General features: G+C 44.5%; 1 pseudogene; it reads right to left on the bottom strand.

Annotated features, from left to right (window-relative positions):
- LOC106610251 (TBC1 domain family member 9-like) overlaps positions 1-22,566 on the bottom strand; it is a 28,222-nt pseudogene that overhangs the window by 3,329 nt on the left and 2,327 nt on the right.

Here is a 22,566-nt window from a genome sequence, read left to right as displayed (position 1 = left end):
AAACCAGCGATAGATACTCATGTCTCATAACTGTTCATAGCAGTGCGTACCTTTCTCAGTCTTGAATGTGACCCTGACAAAGCCATCATCCTTCTCGCTCTTGCACTTGGGGTCAAGGCCTGGAGGAAGGGAAGGGTCAAGAGTGCAAAGGTCAAAGGACACATTAGGAAGTCATCTGAAGAAGAAAAAAAAAAAAGTGAGAGGTTGAAATAGGTTGATGCATGCCATGAGTGGAGTGTGACTGTGATTGAGGGCACATAAGGCTCTGGTCAACAGTAGTGCACTATATAGGGAAAAGGGTGCAATTTGGGGTGCAAACATTGTGTAACCTCTGGCGTGTTGATGAGGACATGGCCTACCATTGGAAGTTTCCGGGGTGATGTCCTCAAAGAAGTACTGGGTGGCCTCGAAGGCAGAGTCTGGTTCCTCCTGCTCATGGGTCACCTCTGGGAGGGGACAGGAAGATGCAGCATTTTTGGGCCTTATCATTATTAGAATTGATAGCATTTATATAGCGCCTTTCCAGATGCTCAAAGTGCTGTAAGGGGCGTTATCATAACGCCTCAAACACTGCAGTTGAAAAAGTGCAATAAATTGTATCCATTTATCATCTTTCCATCGAGGCCTCACACATCCCAATGTTTGATCATAAGTCTGAAATCAATGCCTTTATCAGTCATTTCTGTATCCTCTTCTCGCTAAACATCTGTTAGTTCTCAACATATATCATATTATTCTGCCAGAGACAATGTTTCCATCTTTCTTTGTGGCTGGCAAAAGAAAAAAGCTAACCCCATCATTGAGAGGACCAAAACAATAGCTGCTTCAGGCTTTGCTGTTATACAGGGAATTAACGCGAGCTGAGCCAGAGAGCCACGAAAGCTCTTCTGATTGAGAGGTAGATTTCCAGCCGAGTTAAAATACTGCTGTGTGAGTCTTAAGGGAAGCGGCGGTTGGTACTCCATATGCTCAATCAAGTGAGGGAGAGAACATAATTCATCTTTCCTTCTTTACAGTAAATAAATCCAATCCCCTATCCTTAAAACATCCTACCCCTCACTCAGTTATGACAGTATATAAGGAGTATAAGTATAGTATATTTCTCTCTGGACTTCTCTCCCTCTCTGTGAACAGTACACACACACACTTACCAGGAATCACATGCATCTTGTACATGAGCTTCAGTTTCTCAGTCAGATCCCCATGGCATAAAACACCTGAAATACACCATAGATGCGATAATTTGTCATAACATTTCATTATGTCTATATAGACTTAATATCCATTTTGACCAGTTGCTACAATCATTCGTCAACTTCTATTTGATACACCCCCTCACCCACCTCCACCAATACTCACTCAGTCCACTAATAAACTCCCGGAAATTAATCAGAGAGTCTCCGTTATGGTCCAGGAGCCTGAAGAAGCGCAAGGCCAGGGGGTCTGCGTGGGCCCCGTTGACAGGGGCCCAGGGGAAGAGCAGGGAGAACAGCCCCCTGAACTGCTCCAGGTCGATGCGGTACTGCTCCAGGTAGGGCAGGCTGGGGTCGTGGCGCTCCGTGGGGTTGCTGCCACCCGTTCCGCCCCAATAGCAGCTGGTCAGGTGTTCCGCCTGGAGAATGAAGATGGTAGAAATAGATTTGATAGATTCAAATGATAGAAATAGATTCAACAGGGGTTTAACGTGAATGAAAGATATATATTAAATTTATATAGCAGTTTTCTAGAACATTTAAGTATAAAGAAGCGAGGTGAGGTGGAATGAGACCGAATGGTGATACCTATGCTAAATGTGGGGAAATGTGGTCACCCACAGTGAGGAAATGCATATAGATACCACTGAATTGCTTTGCACAATGTTTCTAATGGATAAGTACTTGATGTCAACAGAGAACAATGTGAACATTGCACAACATTGGGTATTAAAAGTCCTCTACTTCTCACATCTTATACCAGCACCCCTGACCATTAGGAAGTGTGCTGAAGACTCATCCGTCTTCCTCCATGTCCTCTAACAGAACTGAGCAGTGAGCGTATGTTATGTTAATGGATGAAGAGTGAAATGCTGTTGCCAGGGTTTTAGGTCTGTCTCTATGGATATTAAGTCCCCGCTCCAATTATAGCCCATAATTCAGCGTTGCCGTGGTAGCAGGGCACCATGTGAGAGCTAGGAGAAATGAGACGCCCTGCCAAAGAGAAAGGGAGGCTGAGGAAAAGCAATACAGGAAGAGATGAGTTCCTTTAAGTTCCTATTGGCTACAGTATGGCTGTCACTCACCTTGAACAGAACGTAGAGCTCCTCCAGTTCGTCGATGCTGAAAGCGGTCTCCGTGACAATGGTTCTGACCTGAAAGAACAGTGGATTTAGGAGCTGCGTGAGGAGATCAGAACTAACCAGCATTGAATACAAATCAGAAACGATGGCTTAAAATGACTTGAAATCCTCCACACCCAACATCTGGTGTACCATAGTGTGTGAGATAGCAGGGGTCGTTACCACGTTGCGTTTGGTGGTGTCCTCGATGGTCTGGATGACCCTTAGCCTCTGTTTGAAGCGCATCTGCTCGATCACGTCTGCCCGGATGGAGCCAAACTTCTACAAACAGCCACACGGGACAGAGAGAGAGGTCAACACTGCTGCTATCCTACGGCTGGGATATCCACTGAGACTGCATAATCACCAGCCAGAGTAAAGGTCAAAACAGAGTGACAGTTCTACCAGTGAATACACTTGGGTCTAGGAAGCAGGGTTGGGCTGAATTCCATTTCAACTTAATTGACTGAATAGAAATTGACCACATCTCTGACAGACTGAAGGAATGATTGCATGACGGGTGGATTGGACAGTGCCCTCGTCATGGTGCGAAGACTCACCTCGTAGGAGCTGCGGACCAGCTTGAAGATGTCCACCTCCGGGTGGGGATCCCCATCGTCTGTCAGCAGGGAGTGGAGGTGGGGATGGGAGGCAGGGTGCTGTCCTTATTGGTCACGCTGTCCAGGTACCTACACACAAACGTTTCAAGCATATTCCTTAAATAAAGGCTTCTCTATGAAAAAGGTTATCACAACCAAATCCTTCGTATTGACAGCTTATCAATATCAAGCTTTAATTGAATTAAGAAGCGTTGTTATTGCGGTGTTTCAAAACAAGATGAAGATCGTGTCACTGCCGCCAAAACAATTTGACCTTTGACCTGACTCATGGGGTCTGCTCTTTGAGTGAAAACCTAAAGTAGCATGACTGACCAGCAAACTCATGTTGAAGGACCTAATTGGTTATGGTTAGGATTAAGGTCAGGGCAAAGGTTAGGGTTTTAATTTAGATTAGGTTCAGTGTTCCAGTCATGAGTTGGCCTACCAGTCATGTCCCTTTAGTCCAGGGCTGTTCCAATTCTGGTACTGCAGGGCTAAAACAGACCTGGTGCGCCAGGTGAATACAATTAACTACCAGGTAGAAACATATCAAGAAGAAGTGTTTGTCCTCCAATACCGAAATTGAAAAGCCCTGTTTTAGTATCTTTGGCCCCTTGTCGGTCTTCCACCCCCAACCATCCTCACCTTCCCAGCACGGTCATGGCCTCTCCATCATCCTTGGCCCCCAGCAGCTTGTGGATGTTGGCGTGCAGCACGCTGAGCGCCAGCTGGAAGATGACCTTGATGCCCTCGTAGAAGAAGCAGTCGACCACCACCACGGCACTCTCAAAGGGCATGACACTGAGGAACAGGGTGAGGAACCAGGAGAGGGAAATGGTAGAGATGACTCCCAGGTCCTGCATGCAGTCGTAGAGTTCAGGGACGTACTCCCTGGCCAGCTCCTCAAATACACCCTGGTCTACCAGAGCTCCTGGAGAAGGAGAAGTGGGAGGTTAGCGAGACAGAAAAAAAGAGGCCTATGCATACACTGATACAGTAAGAGGGAGAGCGATGCCAACAGATATGCACAAAGACTGAGGGACACATACACACGTGAACACAAACATAAAATAGAGACACTAAGACCAAGTTAAAAACACCGAGGCAAACACAGAGTCAACCACAAAGCCACCCATTGCCCTACTACAGCCTCATTCCAGAAGCTTCCAACTGACCTACGACCCTGGTGTTGTAGTAGTCAGGCAGCATCCGCTCACACAGAGCCACCAGCAGCCAGAAGGCCTCCTCCTCTTTAGCATACAGCAGCAGCACCGACGTCACGATGTTCATGGCCTAGGAAGAAACACCAAGATTATTCAGAATAATACATTCAACTTCTACAGCGCTTTTCTTTACAGAATCGCAAACACTTCAAAAAGCAAAACAAGAATCAAATAAAACAGCTGTGTGACAGTAGGTCTGGACTACAGTTTTCAGCCGGAGTTAAACGTCTTCAGAGTTTCAAGCTGCCAACAGATGGACCGGCAGTTAAGAGGGAACCGCATGGCTTCGACCCGCAGGGGGGAACCAAGATTAGGGACCCGCAGGGGGAGTCAGGACAGCTATAGAAGTGGCAAGCTACTATGTGGCTTGACCATTTATCAAAGTGAAGAGCAGTGTGAATGTTTGTGTTGTAAAATAAGTTTGTGTGTGTGTAACAAGCTCTCACAGTCTCACTGCAGAATCAGACATTTGTCCACAAACATAACATTTTGAAGATTAGGCATTAATTCCGAATGGTTAAGGTTTGGGATAGACAAAAATAGTGTTTAGCACTGGGATTGAACACGCGACTTTCGGAGCCGGAGCTCGCTGCTTACGCCCATCCGCCATCCCTGTCCACAGGACTTGACGGTAATAGCGCCAACATTGCCCCTAGGGGCCGGTTTTGAAGTAATCCTGTGACGCCCTGCTTACCTGGACGGACGTCTAATTTGGCAGTGGATCTTGAGCGACCGGACTGGTGCGTCTGTATGTGTATACTATATACCATGTGTGTATACTATATACCATGTGTGTACCTGGCAGTAGCCTATGTTGGGGTTTCTGAAGGCGTAGGCAGTGAGGACCCTTCGTAGGGCAGCGATCCCCATCTCGTTCTGGAAGGCTGGGTGTTCAGGGAGGGAGCGGTGCAGGTCTCTCTCGATCTCCTCCGTGGCCAGGTTGTACTTCCCCATAGACTTCTCTACCAGGTCCTCGTAGTAGCCAGGGTGGGTCGCCATCTCGTTGATCGCCCCTGGGGGGGTATAGTCACCACAGTTAGTATAGTGTTAAACGAGGCCCATTGGCACCAGACCATCAGCCAATTGCTGTTTAAAAGAAATTGGTCTGGTGGAACAAGGTTAATGTCAGGCCCATCTTTCAACCAACAGCCTTAAGAGAACTGCTAACAAACAGATGTTCCAGTTTTCAGGGGGAAATGGAAAGAGAGCCTGTGATGCGACTTCCGCTTTTGGACATTAACAAGGCAACGGTCCAGCTTAACTCCTCCACATTTACTGGATTGGTTGAACAGTGCAGAAGAGAACCTCCCCCCAACAGTTATTTTTTGAATCTCTTCAAGACCATTCAGGGGGATCTAGTTTCAGGCATTTCTTTTACGCCTGGCTAAGTTAGGCTAGCAATGTAACGGCATATTCAATGTAATCCGTTTCAGAAATGGTTAGAGTGATGAAACCAGAACTCAAGACATGCCATTGCTCATTCCATCTCTGCTAACGGAGGATGTGGCAAGCAGCCAGTAGTCATGCAGTTGTAAGCCTTCCACTCTCACTTTAGGCAGAATCCCTTCTACACTGAAACCTTAGTGCCTTCATAGCCCTCCCCCTCCCGTACTCCCAGCTGTGGAAGCAGCCATGACTGTGCACTGAGAGCAACAACAACACAGGCCAAACCATTTGGGGGGGGGGTCCTGGGTAAAAGTCTGTTGAATCATAACACCCTCAAACTCACTCAGTCAAACGCAGGCTTATCAACTGTTCCCACTGTGACAGTGAGTAGAGCGACAAGTATAGAGGTTGCATTCAAATGCTGAATCTTCTCCCACATAAAAGCACCTCTAGCGAGCTTTGCCAGAGATGCTAGGCTAACACGTAAACACACCAGTCCCTCCAGGAAGTGCAGATGTATGGCTGCCATGGCGACTGCGGAAGGTACCATAAATAGGTCACTAGGGGACGGAAAGAGCAGGTAGATAATCGCTAACTGTTAGTGCGGTCGCGTGGCTGCAAGGCATTTACTCCAGGAAGAAGAGGCTGAAGTAGAAAACATTGTTTGGCGATCTTAGCAGTGACTCTCCCTGTAGGCCAACTGGTTCTTCAGGTTTATTTATATAGGTCAGCTTTTCGCAGCTACGGCCTACGTCTCTAACACAACTCCTACATAAGCTGCTGTGTTTGTAAAGCCTGATAAACCAGACTGACAGTGTTCAGTTTGGCATACAGTAAGCAGACTACAGAATGTGTGCTCTCACTGTAATATGCTGTAGCAGTGGACGTGAAGCATGCAGCCCAGTTACAGGTTAGATACAGTAAGATACTGCTGCTCAGGCAGGAGATAGGAATGGAATGCGTTGCCAAGGACAAGCTAATGCATGTTTAATGAGGCTACCCAAATCCATATGTACACTGAAAGAAGAGCTAATATTTGACTATCAATACTTCTAATACACCTGGATGATGAACCATTCTGTGCTCATACCACAAAAGGGGGGTTTGGGAAAACCCAAAACCTGATGTTTTTACTGTTGTTTTTCATCCTGTGGTAACAATAACTATAGTAATGAGATGTGTGGTCCCACCACAGGATGCTGAATGCAGATTACAGTTGGTGTATGAGCACGTAGTACTGTCTATCTGTGGTCTTTGAGTGTGTGTGTATCAGCACGGCTTGTGGAGATACAGAATGAGTGAAAGTCAAGTATATGAATGTCAAGAACCGGGGGGCATAATGTAATATACAAATGACTATGTACAGTGATTGTGAGAGTGTATTATGTGTGTGTGTGTGTGTGTGTGAGAGAGAGAGCTCGTGCCCACGTCTGACTGTGAGAACGCGTGCCACTGTTGGCCTCACCAGAGAAGAGCAGCCACAGCTCTCCCCTCATGTTCTCTGGGATGCCTTTAAGCACCAGGTCCTTGGTCTTCTCTGTACGGTACATACACACCCCCTGGCCGTACTCGGTGAAGTGGTTCTTCCACGCCTGTTCCTTCAGGAACTCCTTGGCCTGGGGAAAAATAAAAATTGACAGTTAATAATCTTGCACGTGTTAGAGAAAGGAGAGAGAGCAATGTCACAAGAGACATATTTCATGCCAGTAAAGCTCCCCTTAGAACTATAGAATGATGTTTAAGGACAGAGAGAGCGAGAGAAAGAAAGTAGACACCCTTGTAACAGCTGAGCCAACAACCCAACTTCTCTGCAGAAAGCTAAAAAATATGAAATGACTAGCCTCGTACGAACCATCCTAATATGGCACGCTTACATGGTTTCAATACACGCAGAATGTGAGCTGGAGAGATCAGGATGGTTCGTAGGAGGCAAAACAAATGACCACCTCATTAAGTAACGAGCCAGACAGCCTTCAAAGCCTAAACAATATTTCTAACTTTCGACACAGACGTACGTAGCACAAATACTTCCCAAGAGGTCTCTGAGGAATTTAATTAGGGCTTTATTTACTTAACTCAGATCTAATATACTTTCCACACGCTCCCCCTCCATTGGTCTACATCAGCAACTTCCCTGCAGGCCTTTGAACTGTGCACTGCAAAGCCAGCTGGAGGTTAGAGCAGGAACAGAACACACTGACTGCAAGCCAAGCATTGTTTTAGATCAAGGTTGAGACACTGATGGCGCCGATAGACATGGCCCGCTCCGTTTCTGGCTCCTAAGCAACTTTATTTTGTATTGTTAGATATTACCGCACTGCTGGAGCTCGGATCACAAGCACTTCGCTACACCCGCAATAACATCTGCTAAATAGGTGCACGCAACCAAAACAATTTGATTTGAGGCTTGGGAAAAGCCTCAGGTTATTACATGCAGATATTGCATTCCCAATGGCTTATTCAGCATGCAGGTATATACACGCAATTACAGTTTGTTACAATATTTTGTCACTGTAAATAAAATGTTTTCAACTCAATTCATTTAGTCCCAGTTCAGTTCCATCAATCATCATGTGCAATTATTCCAATTCTCTACTATAGCAATAGAGCATTTTCGACCACATTTATTTAACTAGGCAAGTCAGTTAAGAACAAATTCTTATTTACAATAACATTCCTACCCCGACCAAACCCTAACGACGCTGGGCCAATTGTGCGCTGCCCCCACGGGACTCCCAATCACAGCCGGTTGTGATACAGCCTGGAATCGAACCAGGGTCTGTAGTGACACCTCTAGCACTGAGATGCAGTGCCTTAGACCGCTGCGCCACTCGGGAGCCCCCAACATGTGACCAGAACTGCATATTCCGTGACCGTACCAGTTTGGGGTTGAACTCCTCCGGCGAGCGGCGGCGGTACATGGTCATGAGGGCCTGGGTGGCGGTGGGCACGCTGTTGTCGTTGAGGTTAAACTGGCGTTCACCCTCGGAGGAGCCCTCTGAGCCCAGACTGCTGCGCTGGGGACTGCTGGAGAGGAGAGAGCCCTGCTGGGAGTACACCTAAAGGAGAGAGAGAGACAGATTCAGGATCAGAGTTAGGAGATTGTTAATGCAGTCAATTATCATGAGTTTATCATAACAACTGTTCTGAGATGAGATGCCAAACTAATAATACACCTGGTGGAGAGCAGCACAAGTCCAGGATCAGGGTAAGGATAGTTAATGCAGTGTGCTTTATGATAAGAGCTGATCAGAGACCTGTGATAATAATCATGCTAAGTATCTAGTGAAGACCTGGAGTAGAGGGAGACTTATCAGCAAACTTGGGGAGCAGTTGTAGAAGAGTATAGACCTAAATTATGTACAACATCCTAGATATACAATGACATAGATGTGACCTCACCTCATCGTCGGAGCTGTTCACACTCCCGGTGATCTCCCTCTCGAAGTAGATCTTGGAGGTGGTCTGCTGCAGGAAGTCAGAAATCCTCTGGACCAGGAAGTCCCGGTCCTTGAGGTTGGCGAACAGGAAGGTCATCCTGTTCTTGGTGCTGATGGACACTGGGCTGGGCAAAAAGTTGGAGCTGTCTGCCTTCTCCACTATCGTCACCTGGGAGGGACAGAGACACAGAGGTCCGTCACAACAGATATGGCATTCATTTATCAGTCACGACAGGTATGTCAGTCACAATAGATGTCAGTCATATGTCAGACAACAGATATGCCAGTCATAAATCAAATGTTATTGGTCACATACACATATTTAGCAGATGTTATTGCAGGTGTAGCAAAATGCTTGTGTTCCTAGCTCCAACAGTACAGTAATATCTAACAATTCACAACAATACACACAAATCTAAAAAGTAAAAGAATGGAGTTAAGAAAAAATAGATATTAGCACGAGCAAAGTCAGAGTGGCATTGACTAAAATACTAGTAAATTGAATACAGAATTATACATACACATACATACATACATACATACATACACACAGATAAGAGATGAGTAAAGCAGTATGTAAACATTATTAAAGTGACCAGTGATTCCATGTATACTGGGCAGCAGCCTCTAGGGTGCAGGGCTGAGTAATCGGGTGGTAGCCTACTACCACCCGGTTGTGTCAGACAACAGATATGCCAGTCACATGTCAGTCGTAAGATACAGTACGTCAGTGATATGAGGATGCAACATAAGATATAAATCTCCTATTTCATACGAGAAAGTGTTCGATGTAGAACACGACTTACAGTAACCCATCGCATGTGTATTGATTTATTTCACCATCTAACCACATTGGTCATTGCACATGAGAATATTGGCCTAAGGCACCAAGCACACAATATGTTTCACCATTTCAACCCACATACGAGGTGACTGAATTGATTCAGTGCCACACAACACTAGACATTAGTAGTCGATCCACATTCTGCCCTGCCAGCGATTGGTAGTTTAAGATGGCTGATGGGGATAGGATGTGACAGGGTGGGGGGTCCTGATCGACAAGGCAATGGCTGGGCGAGGGGCAGCCAGTGACTAAAGCAGATTGGGAGTGACAGCCCTCTACCAGAGTGTTAAGCCGGCCACTGCTCTTTCTTACTGCCCTGCTAGTACACCCCCTACAGCAGCACACAGCAGAACCTGTCAAAGGTAACCTTTCTTTCCTGATGGAAAATCTATAGTGGTCCCACATTGACCTATGTCGTAGCATCATCCAAAATTGTCACAAAAGTCTAGCTCAACAGTCACCAACCCAAAATCCCAGAGAGCTCCAGTCAGTGCAGACCATTGCTCCGGGCCAACACTAAGCTCCAGGACTACAGTCAATCACCAGAGTCTGTACCCAGCCAGACTCACCTCTCTTAGGGGGATGATGAGGCTGCACAGGGTCTCCTCCTTGGAAGTGAAGCAGATGTAGTTAGTGGAGACAAACATCTGGCCCAGGATGTGCATCTTGTTGAAGGGGGTCCAAAGGGTGCAGCCCGTGTGTCCGTCCAGCTTCTCATCCTTGGGCAGACGGAACAAGGCCCGGTAACGCTCGCTCTTAGCCCTGGCATCCAGGTCCCTGGGTGAGACAACAAGGTTCAAGAGATTGTCTAGTCTAGAGACTGTCAAGAATCTAATTCGGAACATAAATCGGTTGTCTTTAAATAGCAGCAGTAAATTGAGACTGTCGGTGCAGTTGACACAAACCGGTGCGCCTGGCACCTACTACCATAACCTGTTCAAAAGGCACTTAAATCTATCGTCTTGCCCATTCACCCTGTGAATAGCACAAATACACAATCCATGACTCAACTGCCTCAAGGCTTGAAAATCCTTCTTTAACCTTTCTCCTCCACTTCATCAGTCTATATCATGGAAAGAGCAGGTATTCTTAATGTTTTGTACACAGTCTATTTCCATACAAATGTATGTATTCCAAATACATTAACAAATGTATGTCACACATTAAAATACATTTGGCCAATGTTTTATATTTCCCATGTATCCTAAAATGAATCCCAAAAACAATTTAAAATGTTTTTTTTCCTTTGTATGAAAAATAAAATAAAAATCAGGTCAATGGAGTGAAAGAGCAATTTGAAACCAAGTATTACAGTATAATACTACAATAGACGACATCTAGATGGGGCAACAGTTACTACTACAATAGACATCTAGATGGGGCAACAGTTCCTACTACAATAGAAGACATCTAGATGGGGCAACAGTTCCTACTACAATAGAAGACATCTAGATGGGGCAACAGTTACTACTACAATAGACGACATCTAGATGGGGCAACAGTTACTACTACAATAGACGACATCTAGATGGGGCAACAGTTACTACTACAATAGAAGACATCTAGATGGGGCAACAGTTCCTACTACAATAGACGACATCTAGATGGGGCAACAGTTCCTACTACAATAGACGACATCTAGATGGGGCAACAGTATGGGTAGTGGTTAGAGAGTTGGAATCTGTCTTGAGGGAAATACATTTAAAAGTCTTGGGCTAATGACGCAAGCTTGGGTGTTCAAGTTAATAGCGCCAGTAAAAGTTCAGCTGTACCTAAAAGGATTATGACAAAGTCGTGCTGTAGTTTTAAAGAATGCAGAAGTGGCTGTGAGCCAAACTACTAGAAAGGAAGCCAGTTTTAATATACTACTAAACCACCTCAGCTGGTTTTCCTTCAGGCACGTTGGAACAAGACTATACATTTCTTTCCTCTGAAGTAATTTCTGTTTGTTGGTGGTCTTATGTAGTCATTTAGTTAAGTCTTGGTATATTGTTTATTAAACTGTGTAAAACGTACAATGCCATGCAACCACATGGAATGGTTGTGAATGTTAGAGGTCACCTGCAGGCAGCAAAGAATTTTGTGCAGCATTATAAATGACTACATCATGACTAAACTACTGCATCTCCCCAGAAACCAATCGTCCTCAACTATCAACCAAACCTATTGAGGGGAGACCAACAACAACCTCTCAACTACAACATCCCGCCTCACCAAACCTCACCTCTTGAGGGCAGACACCTTTTGGGTGTCTTCCTCTTGAGTTTGGGCAGAGAGCGGTCCTGCTCAAAGCCCTTGTTGTCAAGGAGCTGTCTCATGGCGATGTTGGCCAGTTGCTCCATCAGCTTGAAGGTCTCGTTGATGTTGAGGAAGACCGAGAAGACGTGCTCGGCCACCCGCGTGCTCACCTTGACCGAGGAACGGAAGCATGAATGAAGGTTAGAGGGGTGTATGGATGGACAACGAGACGTTAAAGCGATGGTAACATGCAGTATAGTTGATATGATTTACAAGGCTCACCTTGACTGCATCAGGGAGGAGGATCGTGGCGCTTTTCTCCAGCTGGGTGATGTCGGCCCAGCGGATCACCAGCTTGGCTGAGGAGGGAAGAAAGGGGGCGAGAGAGACGGAGAGAGAGAAAGATAGATTGAAGAGAGATGGTTGCCTTTATTAATTTTTGGCTTGCATAAAAGCTGATCGTTTGAAATATACATCACTTCATCTTAAAAAAAATACATTGTATCCACCCAGAAGAATATCAAGGGGTTGTACTATTTTTGGGACTTCTGAAGGGTCTTCAAAAGCTATGCATAATTGGTATATAGTACTAACCAGTTATGCAGTGGTGTGTGTACGTGTGCCAGCATGCCAGTGGTGCCTACCTTCTTTCCCCAGCAGGTAAGAGTAGAAGCAGATGTGGTTGATGCTGAGGTAGAGCCAGCCCTGCCGGGGAACACGGCCCTTCCAGTAGCTACAGGAGTAGTAGTTGACCAGCTTCTCCTCTTCAGGCATGCCAAACAGCTTACGGAACGTACAGATGGCCTCCTTGAACTTGTCAGTGTCATCGTCCTCCTTCACGTCGTGGTTCTTGTTGTACTCGGCGATAATACCCTGGGGCAAGAGAGAAATAGAGGGAGTGAAGGACTTTGAGACAATCAATAAAACGTTCAACAATTCATTTTAAAATAGAGATAGCGAGTGGCAGACAAAGTGAAAGAACAAAATAAATCTTATCTGGCTAGCTTTTGTAATGTATTCATTGAGTAAGAACTTCTTTATCTCCATACAGATAAATACAGAACCTGATTTAGAGGCTGTGTCAGTAGCTGGACCTGTTTTTAGGTTACACAGCCGGGCTTCGTTATTTTGCCCCTGGCAGGAGTTATTTTGACAACTGGTTTGACTACATGCTAGTAGTCAAACTAGACTACATATTACATGCAAGACTACATATTACACCTGGCATGACAAACATTTCACAGGCAAACATCATACATTTCAATGTCCAAACGGTCAAAATGAATTGCTGACAACCACCATTATTATTGTCACAAACACCATTACAAAGATATGTGAAATTCCACAAACCCCACCATGCATCCCCTCTAAACACAAAACACAACCAACCTTCCAAATCCCAGAGATGTCCATACTGTTTCTTTAGAGACAAGCATCTGCTAAGTGACTCATATATACACTAAACAGTACCTGAACTTTGCCCTTGACAAAGGTAGTGATGTCATTCTCGTTCTCGAAGATGGACAGCGTCTGCAGGAGGTTCTGCTCCAGCCACTCCCAGTGCTCTGTGATCTCCTTACGGGAGCACCCTACGGAACGAGGGAGGGGAGAAGAGACAGAGGAGGAGTAGACAGGGGTGCATCAGGGAACTTGATTTACAAGAGGCTCCCAGGAGAATGTGGAGGCAAGGAGTTTCACCCATTCCTCATTTTCTTTGAGACATTACAGCATGTCGTCTGAGACGCTGTTCATCATTCTTACAATTGTATGCAAATTGAACATGTTTAGCATACTTGGAATCCTAACCTACTCTTCTGGCATACTAAATAGTATGGAAGTACATGATTCAGGACCAGTGACAGACAGATGAGAGGAAAGACAGTACAGACAGCAGTAACAAGCTGTTCAGGTGGCTAATGAAGACGACTAGATACAACCCACCAGACTATAAACCTAGGTGTGATTTTGGACTGACCTTGTAAAAAATAAAAAAATGTTTATATATATATTTTTTTTAAATTTATTTATTTAACCAGGCAAGTCAGTTAAGAACAAATTCTTATGTACAATGACGGCCTAGCAACAGTGGGTTAACAACTGATTTTTAGCTCGGGGATTCAATCTAGCAACCTTTCGTTTACTGGCCCAACGCTGTGAAGGCCCACATCAGAAATGTGACCAAATCAGCTTTTTAATTACCTTAGAAATATTGTCAAAGTGTGACTATTCCTCTGTCAAGCCCACACTGACTAATACACGTTTTTATTACTGCCAGGCTTGATTATTGCAATGCACTGGTCTCCTCCCTCAAAAAACAAACATTGGCCAGCTTTAATTAATTCAGAATGCAGCAGCACGTGTGCTTACAAAGACCAGGAGCACACACACACTCCACCTATTTTAAAGTCACTGCATTGGTTGCCTGTTCGTTTTAGAGTGGATTTTAAAATTGCTTTATTGATTTTTAAAGCACTACGTGGGTTTTCACCTGAATACATGTCTGATATCTTAGAAGCATATGTGCCGGGTTGTCCCTCAGATCCTCTATCACTGGCCTATTAGCTGTTCCAAAGGTCACTCAGAACCACAACGTTTGGTGAGGCTGCCTTCAGCCACTATGGTCCTGGCCTTTAGAACAGTCTCTAGACATGCTTTAACTTAGGGTTCTTTTTAATCATATTCCCATATATAATCACATTTATTTTAATGCATTAGTCTCATGTGTACTGTTATTTTACTATTTTAAGTTCTCCATTTTTATTGTCTTAGTTATTTGTATAGAAAACTGTTTCTTTCTCACCTTTTATTTTATTTGTTAAGCACTTTAAAATGCATCCTCTAAGGAATATGCTATATAAATAAAGTTTGATTAAATCTAGACAGCCCAGCCACTGACATTACTTGGCCCATCCCGTCTCCTCGGCCTAGATTTACTACCACAAATATGGCGATGAGCTCATGGCTGGAGCGCTATTGGCTAATTAGCTTCAGATATGTTACGATCCTACTTAAAAAGTTGAAATAATAATGCCCTGCAATACAGCACACCTTAAATTCAGGGAGAATTTTGAATAGTATTGGCAGGCAAATCCCTATTGGTGCTACTGTGGCTACTTGTTAGCAGCTACTTAGCACTCGTGAAATCTGAGAGCCAGTCAAGGCAGAGCCTGCCAGCCCAGAAACCTCAGTGCAGTGTCCACTATCGTTAGAGGCCTCATCCGTCATCCATCTCCCCTGTAAGTAGCCCACTGCTGCTCATCTCTTAGCTAGTGATGACGTCTGGCAGACAGACTGCTCCACTCTCCCTCTGTGCTGGAGGATAGGCGGATAGGGAAGGGAGGGGGGAGTGGTTGCCATTCCAAGGCTAGCCCTCGGGAGTCTTTTCTGGGCTTCCATTTCAGAGAGGTAGAGGGTCTGCTCTCCTGTTTCTTTCCCGTACTCCTTTTTCCATATGGGAGCACTCACTAAGGCAAATAAACATACGCATAGTCACACACTATTCAAAGTCCTCCAACACAACAGAGACCTTTCGATCCACCACCTCTGTCTTCCCCCCATAAAGACAGATGAGCTACAGACCTTTCTACTGTATCATGGATGCTGTGTGTGTGCAGGACTTTCCTAAGTCAACTTATTATTGTTTTGTGACTAGAAAAGTCAAATTGTTGCGATGCAATTTGATCTTATTATTTCCGTGATCATTTCATTTTGGGTAATACAATGCAAAATAACAACGTTATTTCTATCAATGTTATAAGGACTTAGGAAAAGTTTACATTCTAATACCGACTTTGTCATCAGTCCTTTGTATTGGTCTAGACTATATGTCTCACAGATGAGACTGACTCACAAACAAAAAGGAGAAATCAAAACATTACCGGTAGGCATGACCTACCTGGCACCCGTGACCCCCTAACTAAAACTAAACTCAAGAGTCATAGTCAAAACCGTTGCAGTGTGTCTCTCCGCTCATTTAAAAACAGAACCATTGTTCATTACGTCTGGGGAGTATAGTTCTCTGATGACGGGACACTTCTGCAGCCTCTTACTTCCACAATGATCCCTCTTTAAAAATAAATCCTTCCTTTCCCGTCCGCTTGTCACGTTGGGTCCGTGTGACTGCATTATGGCTCCTCCAGAGTAATAAATTATTTGTGTGACATAACTGCTCAAGGAAAGAGGCAGATTAAGATTGGGGTTTCTGTGATAGCCAAAAGAGGTGTGATGAGATAGCCCATTCGGTTGAGATCGTGTCAGTATCGTACATTTACAGCCCTGAGTTAAGCGTTTAGCTTTTCCATATAGGACATTAGGGTGGTTAACCCTTTGACATGCAAAGAGAGAGTGTTAACGGATGAAGTCAGCAGATGTAATGTAACATTTACCATGCTAGCTAATTAACTAAAAACAGCATGACAGCCCCTCATATTTTGAGCGAATCACCATCGATTCCCATTCCTGGTATCCGTTTCCCCCCCAGTCTAGCCCTTTAAGAGCAGTGGGCCATGACGTGATGCTTGGCATTAGCAGGAAGTGAGAACATGGTGCAGGAAGAGAGGGCCTTGTGTGTGAGGGGGGGGAAGAGAAAGAAGGAGCGAGAGAGAACTACACAGACACACACAGTACACACCATGTGCAATGATCCAGTAGATTAGGGAGTCAGGTGTCTGGTAAAGGATTCTGTAGGGGGCCACTCGAGCACTGGAGTCCAGCACCACGTCCAGTGTTCCCACCAACAGACCTGCGGTGGGAGGAGCAGGGAATACCGTGGGTTAGGGAGGGAGACACTGTGGGAATATCATGAGAGTGTATACAACATTGTTTGGACATTGAATAGATAATGCATTGATTGTCTTGAGGATGGAAAATAAAACCTGTAAGTGATCCAAGAACTTAAAAGCAAATACAAACAAGTCATGAATCCTCCCCTAAAAAAATGACTTCAAAGCAAAACACAACAAAAGACTTTCTGTTTTAGCCCATTTCGGACACGTAACAAAGCACCCCCCTCCACCATGTGAGACAGTAGACCGTTCTGGTACATTAACCCTTGTTAGACCACTTATGCTCTCCTCGAAAGGCCCTTGATGGAGCCCTCCGGCTATGAGATCACCACTTATGAAATAGAGGGAGGAGGACGGGGTATTTAGGGCTGACGGGCAGCTGTGGATTTCCTGTCCTGACTGCTCCATGCCCAATTTATATTATAGGACCAAACAAACCAGGGCTGTGCCCGTATCTACAAAGCATCTCAGAGTAGGAGTGCTGAACTCAGATCGGTTTCGCCTTTTAGATCGTAATTAGATACGTTTATATGGACAGGTGGGGACCTGATCTTAGATCAGCACACCTACTCCGAGACATTTAGTGGATGGGGTCTGGGCTGGCCTGGTTACACATCCACCCTAGTTGCTGGAACTGTGCTGGAAAAGACAAAGTGAACAAAAATATCCCAGCCAGCACAGTACGGTTCAGGTTGGCACTAATGTGTGAATCTGGTATCAATGTTCTTGTATGGAGAAGTGGGGTGGATGGGCAGATGGCCCCGAGTTCAGATTTCCCATGTGACAGATCGATGCGGAGAGAAGAAGGTGAGAGTAAAGTCACCTGGAATAAAAAGAACGAATCCCCTATAATCTAATGAACACGGGATGAATCCCCTATAATCTAATGTACAAGGGGAAGTGGAGAGATAGATGGACAGATTATGGACTCATGACAGCTGAAAAAAGCCAATAACCCCTGTCTCTTTTAAAGAGTTGTTTTATTACTCTAATGCTTCTTATCTCTCATACAGTAATAATACATGACTAGTGTCTAGCTACTGTCTATTGTAAACCACAAGATCCATAAATCTGAAGAAACTGGTACCACAATTCCTATAAAAAATAGAGTGAAGGAAAAACATCTGAAGTGATGAATACGCTCGTCTTGCTGAAAGGCTTTTGTTGTGAATAGTGATGTCTCGTTTTTATGCCTTGGGGTCTACACTAGCATGATGTCCTCAAAGTTTGAGTGGAAATGACACTCCTTTTCCAACAAACTCAACCTTTGATAGAAAGAAGCTTTTTGACTGCCATATTCCTCAGTCGCCCGAAACTTTATTCCCGGTTGGGAATTTTACCATTGCCACGACAGTTTTTTGCCAGTGGCGCATCAGACGCATACAATTCTATGAGTCACACAGACCTAGATAGATGAAAAGAGCGATATGGGGGAGAGAGGGGGACAGAGAGAGAGACAGACATGCAGAAATGGAGCAAGAGAAACCAAAACAGCCAGTCTGGATGATATTCTTCCCTCCAAACATAATGTCTGCTGGAGGACTTCTGGGACACCACTGATCTCCACTAGCTGTTCTAATGAAGACATCTGAATACAATTACATCTCTGGGGCTCCATTTCTCTTTCCCTCTCACTCCCTCCCTCCCTCCTCCTCTCTCCTGTTCTCACCCTTTTAATCCTATGCAGGGCGCAATAAAAGGTTAGGGACGAATTCAATGAGAAGTGCTTAAATAATGATTAAAGGCAAATAGATAATTAATATAGCATTAACATTAATTGAATATGATACAAAATGGCTGTAAATATCACAGAGTGGGCCTTTAAGAGGAAGTAAGGGCAATTCAGGTTTCACACTGGATGGTCGTAAACAATATGGCCGTCGGTTCTGACAGGTGTAAGGGCTTGAGATTTCCCATCTGAACTAGGCCTATACCTGTAGCTGCTCTCACCGTGAACAAAACCCAACAAGACAAACTTTCAACTGTATCTTCATATTAGTCACCATTGATAAAGTTACTGTACAGTTATAATATTTATTTGTTTTAAGTGTTAACTGCAATGACAACGCAGAACAAAAACAGAGCTACAGTACGAAATCACAGGGAAACCGAAAATAAACTCGATGGGAGAGAACAGAATAGCTTGGCCGATATGCAAAAGGTTTGTGTGTTAGCCTCCATTTCAAAGGGTTAGCACAGACACCGAAGCTGTTGTTGTTTCTTGGGGCTGGCTAATGCAAGGATACAGGATCTGGGCCTTTCTGACAAACATGTTGTGGGCACAAAAAGGACATTTTCAGTTTCAAACTTCAAACGGTTGTTTCTGTTGAACAGTGTTAAGTCCAGTTCTGCACCCCCAGGGTTGCACATTTTTGGTCTAGCCCAGTACTAACACCACATTCAAATATGAGTAGACTAGTTGCATTGAGTGTGCTTGTGCTGGGCTGGAACAAAAATGTGCAACCATGGGGGTTACCTCAAGACATGGAGTTGCAGAACACTGAACAAATACCTGTGAAGCACCTCTCAGTTGGACAGGCAGGTCATGACCTGAACCCGGCGGTGTTGCGGGGATGTGTGTTAGGGGTTAACACAGGAAGCACAGGTGTCAAGCACAACAAAAGTGACCACTGACGAGTGAGACCCACTGAAGGATGACACCCATAATATCCTGTGACTTCTACGACTGCATGCAACCTACAGCTCAAACCGCTCACTCAAAATCTACAGTTAGAGATCAACAGCAATGGAGAGGATTAGTATGAATGGTATTTTATGAAGAATGAATTAGTGCACCCTACATCATCGTGACAATATTATTTGTTTTGATCAGAGGGCTACTTTCCCCTCAGAACACATGATCCTACACCATGCTATAATAACAAGAGTTAACATGGAGGTACTGTACTGTTCAGTATATGGTGAAGAGAGGCGGACCCCAGACCTATAGCCTAGTGTTGACCCTTTAATCCATAACATGAACTTTGGGAAACCACACAATTGTCTGTGACTATACATTCCTATACATGTGATTGTACTTTCAACACCCCCCACGTAACTAACACACACACGACCAAAGAAAAACAAGATGTACAGAAACTAAGCTCCAATGATGAGAAATGCTTCCCTTTGTTGGGGGGGGGATGGAAAGAACGAGCCCAAGTCTACATACAGTAGACTGGAGAACAGACCAGCATCATGTGATGTTTTGGACTTTTTATAGATTGGAGAAGCCAGGAAACAAGGTCAGAAGCTGGGCTGCCTATTGTTACTTAGCAAAGCTCCATTCTCTGTTCAGTTGAGACGGCTAGTTCCTACTTTCCACTCAAGAGTGGGGAAAAAAAAAAAACATCTTTGAGCAAAAGCAATCGGTCTCCATCCTGCTTTCTGTTGGGTCCATTTCAGTGTTTCATCTGGAAAAATGTATAGCAGTGGAGGGGAAGTTCCGATGGGGATTGAAGGAAGGGTCCCTCCCCACCCTTGCTTTGGGGGTCTGGGTTCCCTGCCAGATCATTTTTATGGAGGACTGAGAAGCTCAGTACTGGTGACTTATTAAAAAATGACTTTCTACTCCAAAAATGAACAAAAATACAGTTATGCTGACACCATCTACAATATCATTTCCACCTCCAGAAATGAGCGCAATAACACATTAGTAAAAAAATTTTTTTTGTTTATATTTGAACATGTTGGACAATGCATATAGTCTATGCATTGTCCATATTATCAGGTATGCTATTAGCAATAAACATCTGTAGCCCAACTGATGTAGAGAAGAACAAATAAATAGGCTGAAGCATGGGACTACCTTTCTGCAGTTACCCTGTTGGGCTAATCATTAGCCAATTATTTTAACTAGTTATTATGCATAAACACAGTGAATATAATGTAGAGCTGGCTACCTGTTAGGCTAACTAGTCACCCGGGGTAACACACCCCCTGCCTGTACTTGAGGTAGGGTGGTGTTTTACCTCAAAGTTATCCTACAATTGACCAGTGTTACATTTATCCCAAATCTCCCCAATGCACTAAAAACTGCCTGGTGCAGTTTGTGCACATTTAGGAGTTACATTTACATTTTAGTCATTTAGCAGACGCTCTTATCCAGAGCGACTTACAGTAGTGAATACATACATTTCATTTCATGCATTTTGTACTGGCCCCCAGTGGGAATCGAACCCACAACCCTGGCGTTGCATACACCATGCTGGCGTTGCACACACCATGCTCTACCAACTGAGCCACAGGGATATATGCATGCATCGACTGCTTTTCAGAATGCATGTTTCCCCTCCTTATGGCACTTGTAACTTGAACGTGCCACGAGAATAATATTTATCTTGCATAGAACACACAAAAACAAGCCGACTATAAAATAAACTATTCTACTATGGGGTTACCTGATTTTTCTATTTGTGACTTGTTTGTTTGCAGAGGAAAAGTAAATGTGGACTGTTCTAGCGTCGGCAGAAATATTTTTCATGTTCCATATTTTTTGGGGACGTGGCGGTAATGATTTTGCTGTGCAGCAGCGCCACAGCAAAATGACTACATTGGAAACACCGGTCTATATTCTCCCAAGTACTGACACAGCGCCTTATCACCCCACTGGCTGAGAATCAATACTGTTTCAAATAACAAGAACCTGATACGAAGTAACACCATACATGTTGTTTCTCTAACCTAACCCCCTGTAACACAGCTGTAGTGTTATTCCTTTTCTTTCCCAAGCCTCAATGTGTACCTCCAGGTCAGAGGTCACCAGATAAGATAGGTGACGTAAAGCTGCAGATGATTGTGTGGGTTATGGTCGATGGTTAAAGAGGCCGATGGTTAGAAGTCTAGTCCAAGTGTCTATTGAGGGCGATGTCATCATGTGTTCGTGATGTTAGTCACCCAACACATGTAGGCCTAGTAGAGTTTCAGGTCATACCGACTCCAAAATGTCACACTCTATTGTGAAATGTTAGGTAATATAGGTTAGCTTATTGTCCCTTGGTTAGTGTCATTTTTGCATTGAAAGTATCATATGGTGAATAAGCTACAATCCACCATTTGGGGTGGAAGGTAGCCTAGCGGTTAGAGCATTGGACCAGTACCCGAAAGGTCGCTAGTTCCAACTCCCGAACCGACAACGTGAAAAATCTGCCCATGTGCCCTTGAGCAAAGCACTTAACCCAAATTGCTCCAGCGTCGCTGTAGATAATGGCAGACCCTGGCAGAGACACCGCTCTCCGAGGGTCTCAAGGAGAGTGGGGATATGCAAAAACAAACATTTCCAATTCACATGCGTATTAATACACAATTGTACAAGTGTGAAATAGAACAAATATAAGCACCTACCAAATTATCATCAACATTTCACAATTGAAGCTTGACATTTTTCAAATCTTATGACTTAAGATTGATTTTAGGGGAACTAGTCATCTGTAATGAAACTATACTATTTTTTTCTGTTTCTCAGTCTCTATAAATCAAAAAAATGATAATGTTGACTTTTCCTCATATCAAGCAGCCTCATAAATATGGCTATAAATCAAAAGCGTTGGCCCTGGTGCCCTTCCATATGCCCCAGGAGGACCAGGTGCTCGCTTGGCTCTCTCTGCCCGCTGAAAGGGGGTGTTTACTGGGCAGTGCCAGTCATTGTGCCCGGGCTCGCTCCTCTCCTCAGCAGGCCAACTGGCACACCACACGGTCCGCTCAGTATTCACATAACAATGACATCATCACATATCGCC

The sequence above is a fragment of the Salmo salar genome, chromosome ssa08 (assembly GCF_905237065.1).
Source record: "Salmo salar chromosome ssa08, Ssal_v3.1, whole genome shotgun sequence".
In the NCBI taxonomy this organism is placed as follows: Eukaryota; Metazoa; Chordata; class Actinopteri; order Salmoniformes; family Salmonidae; genus Salmo; species Salmo salar.
Note: the sequence above shows the minus strand (reverse complement) of the source record. Positions and strands in the feature narration are given on the sequence as shown.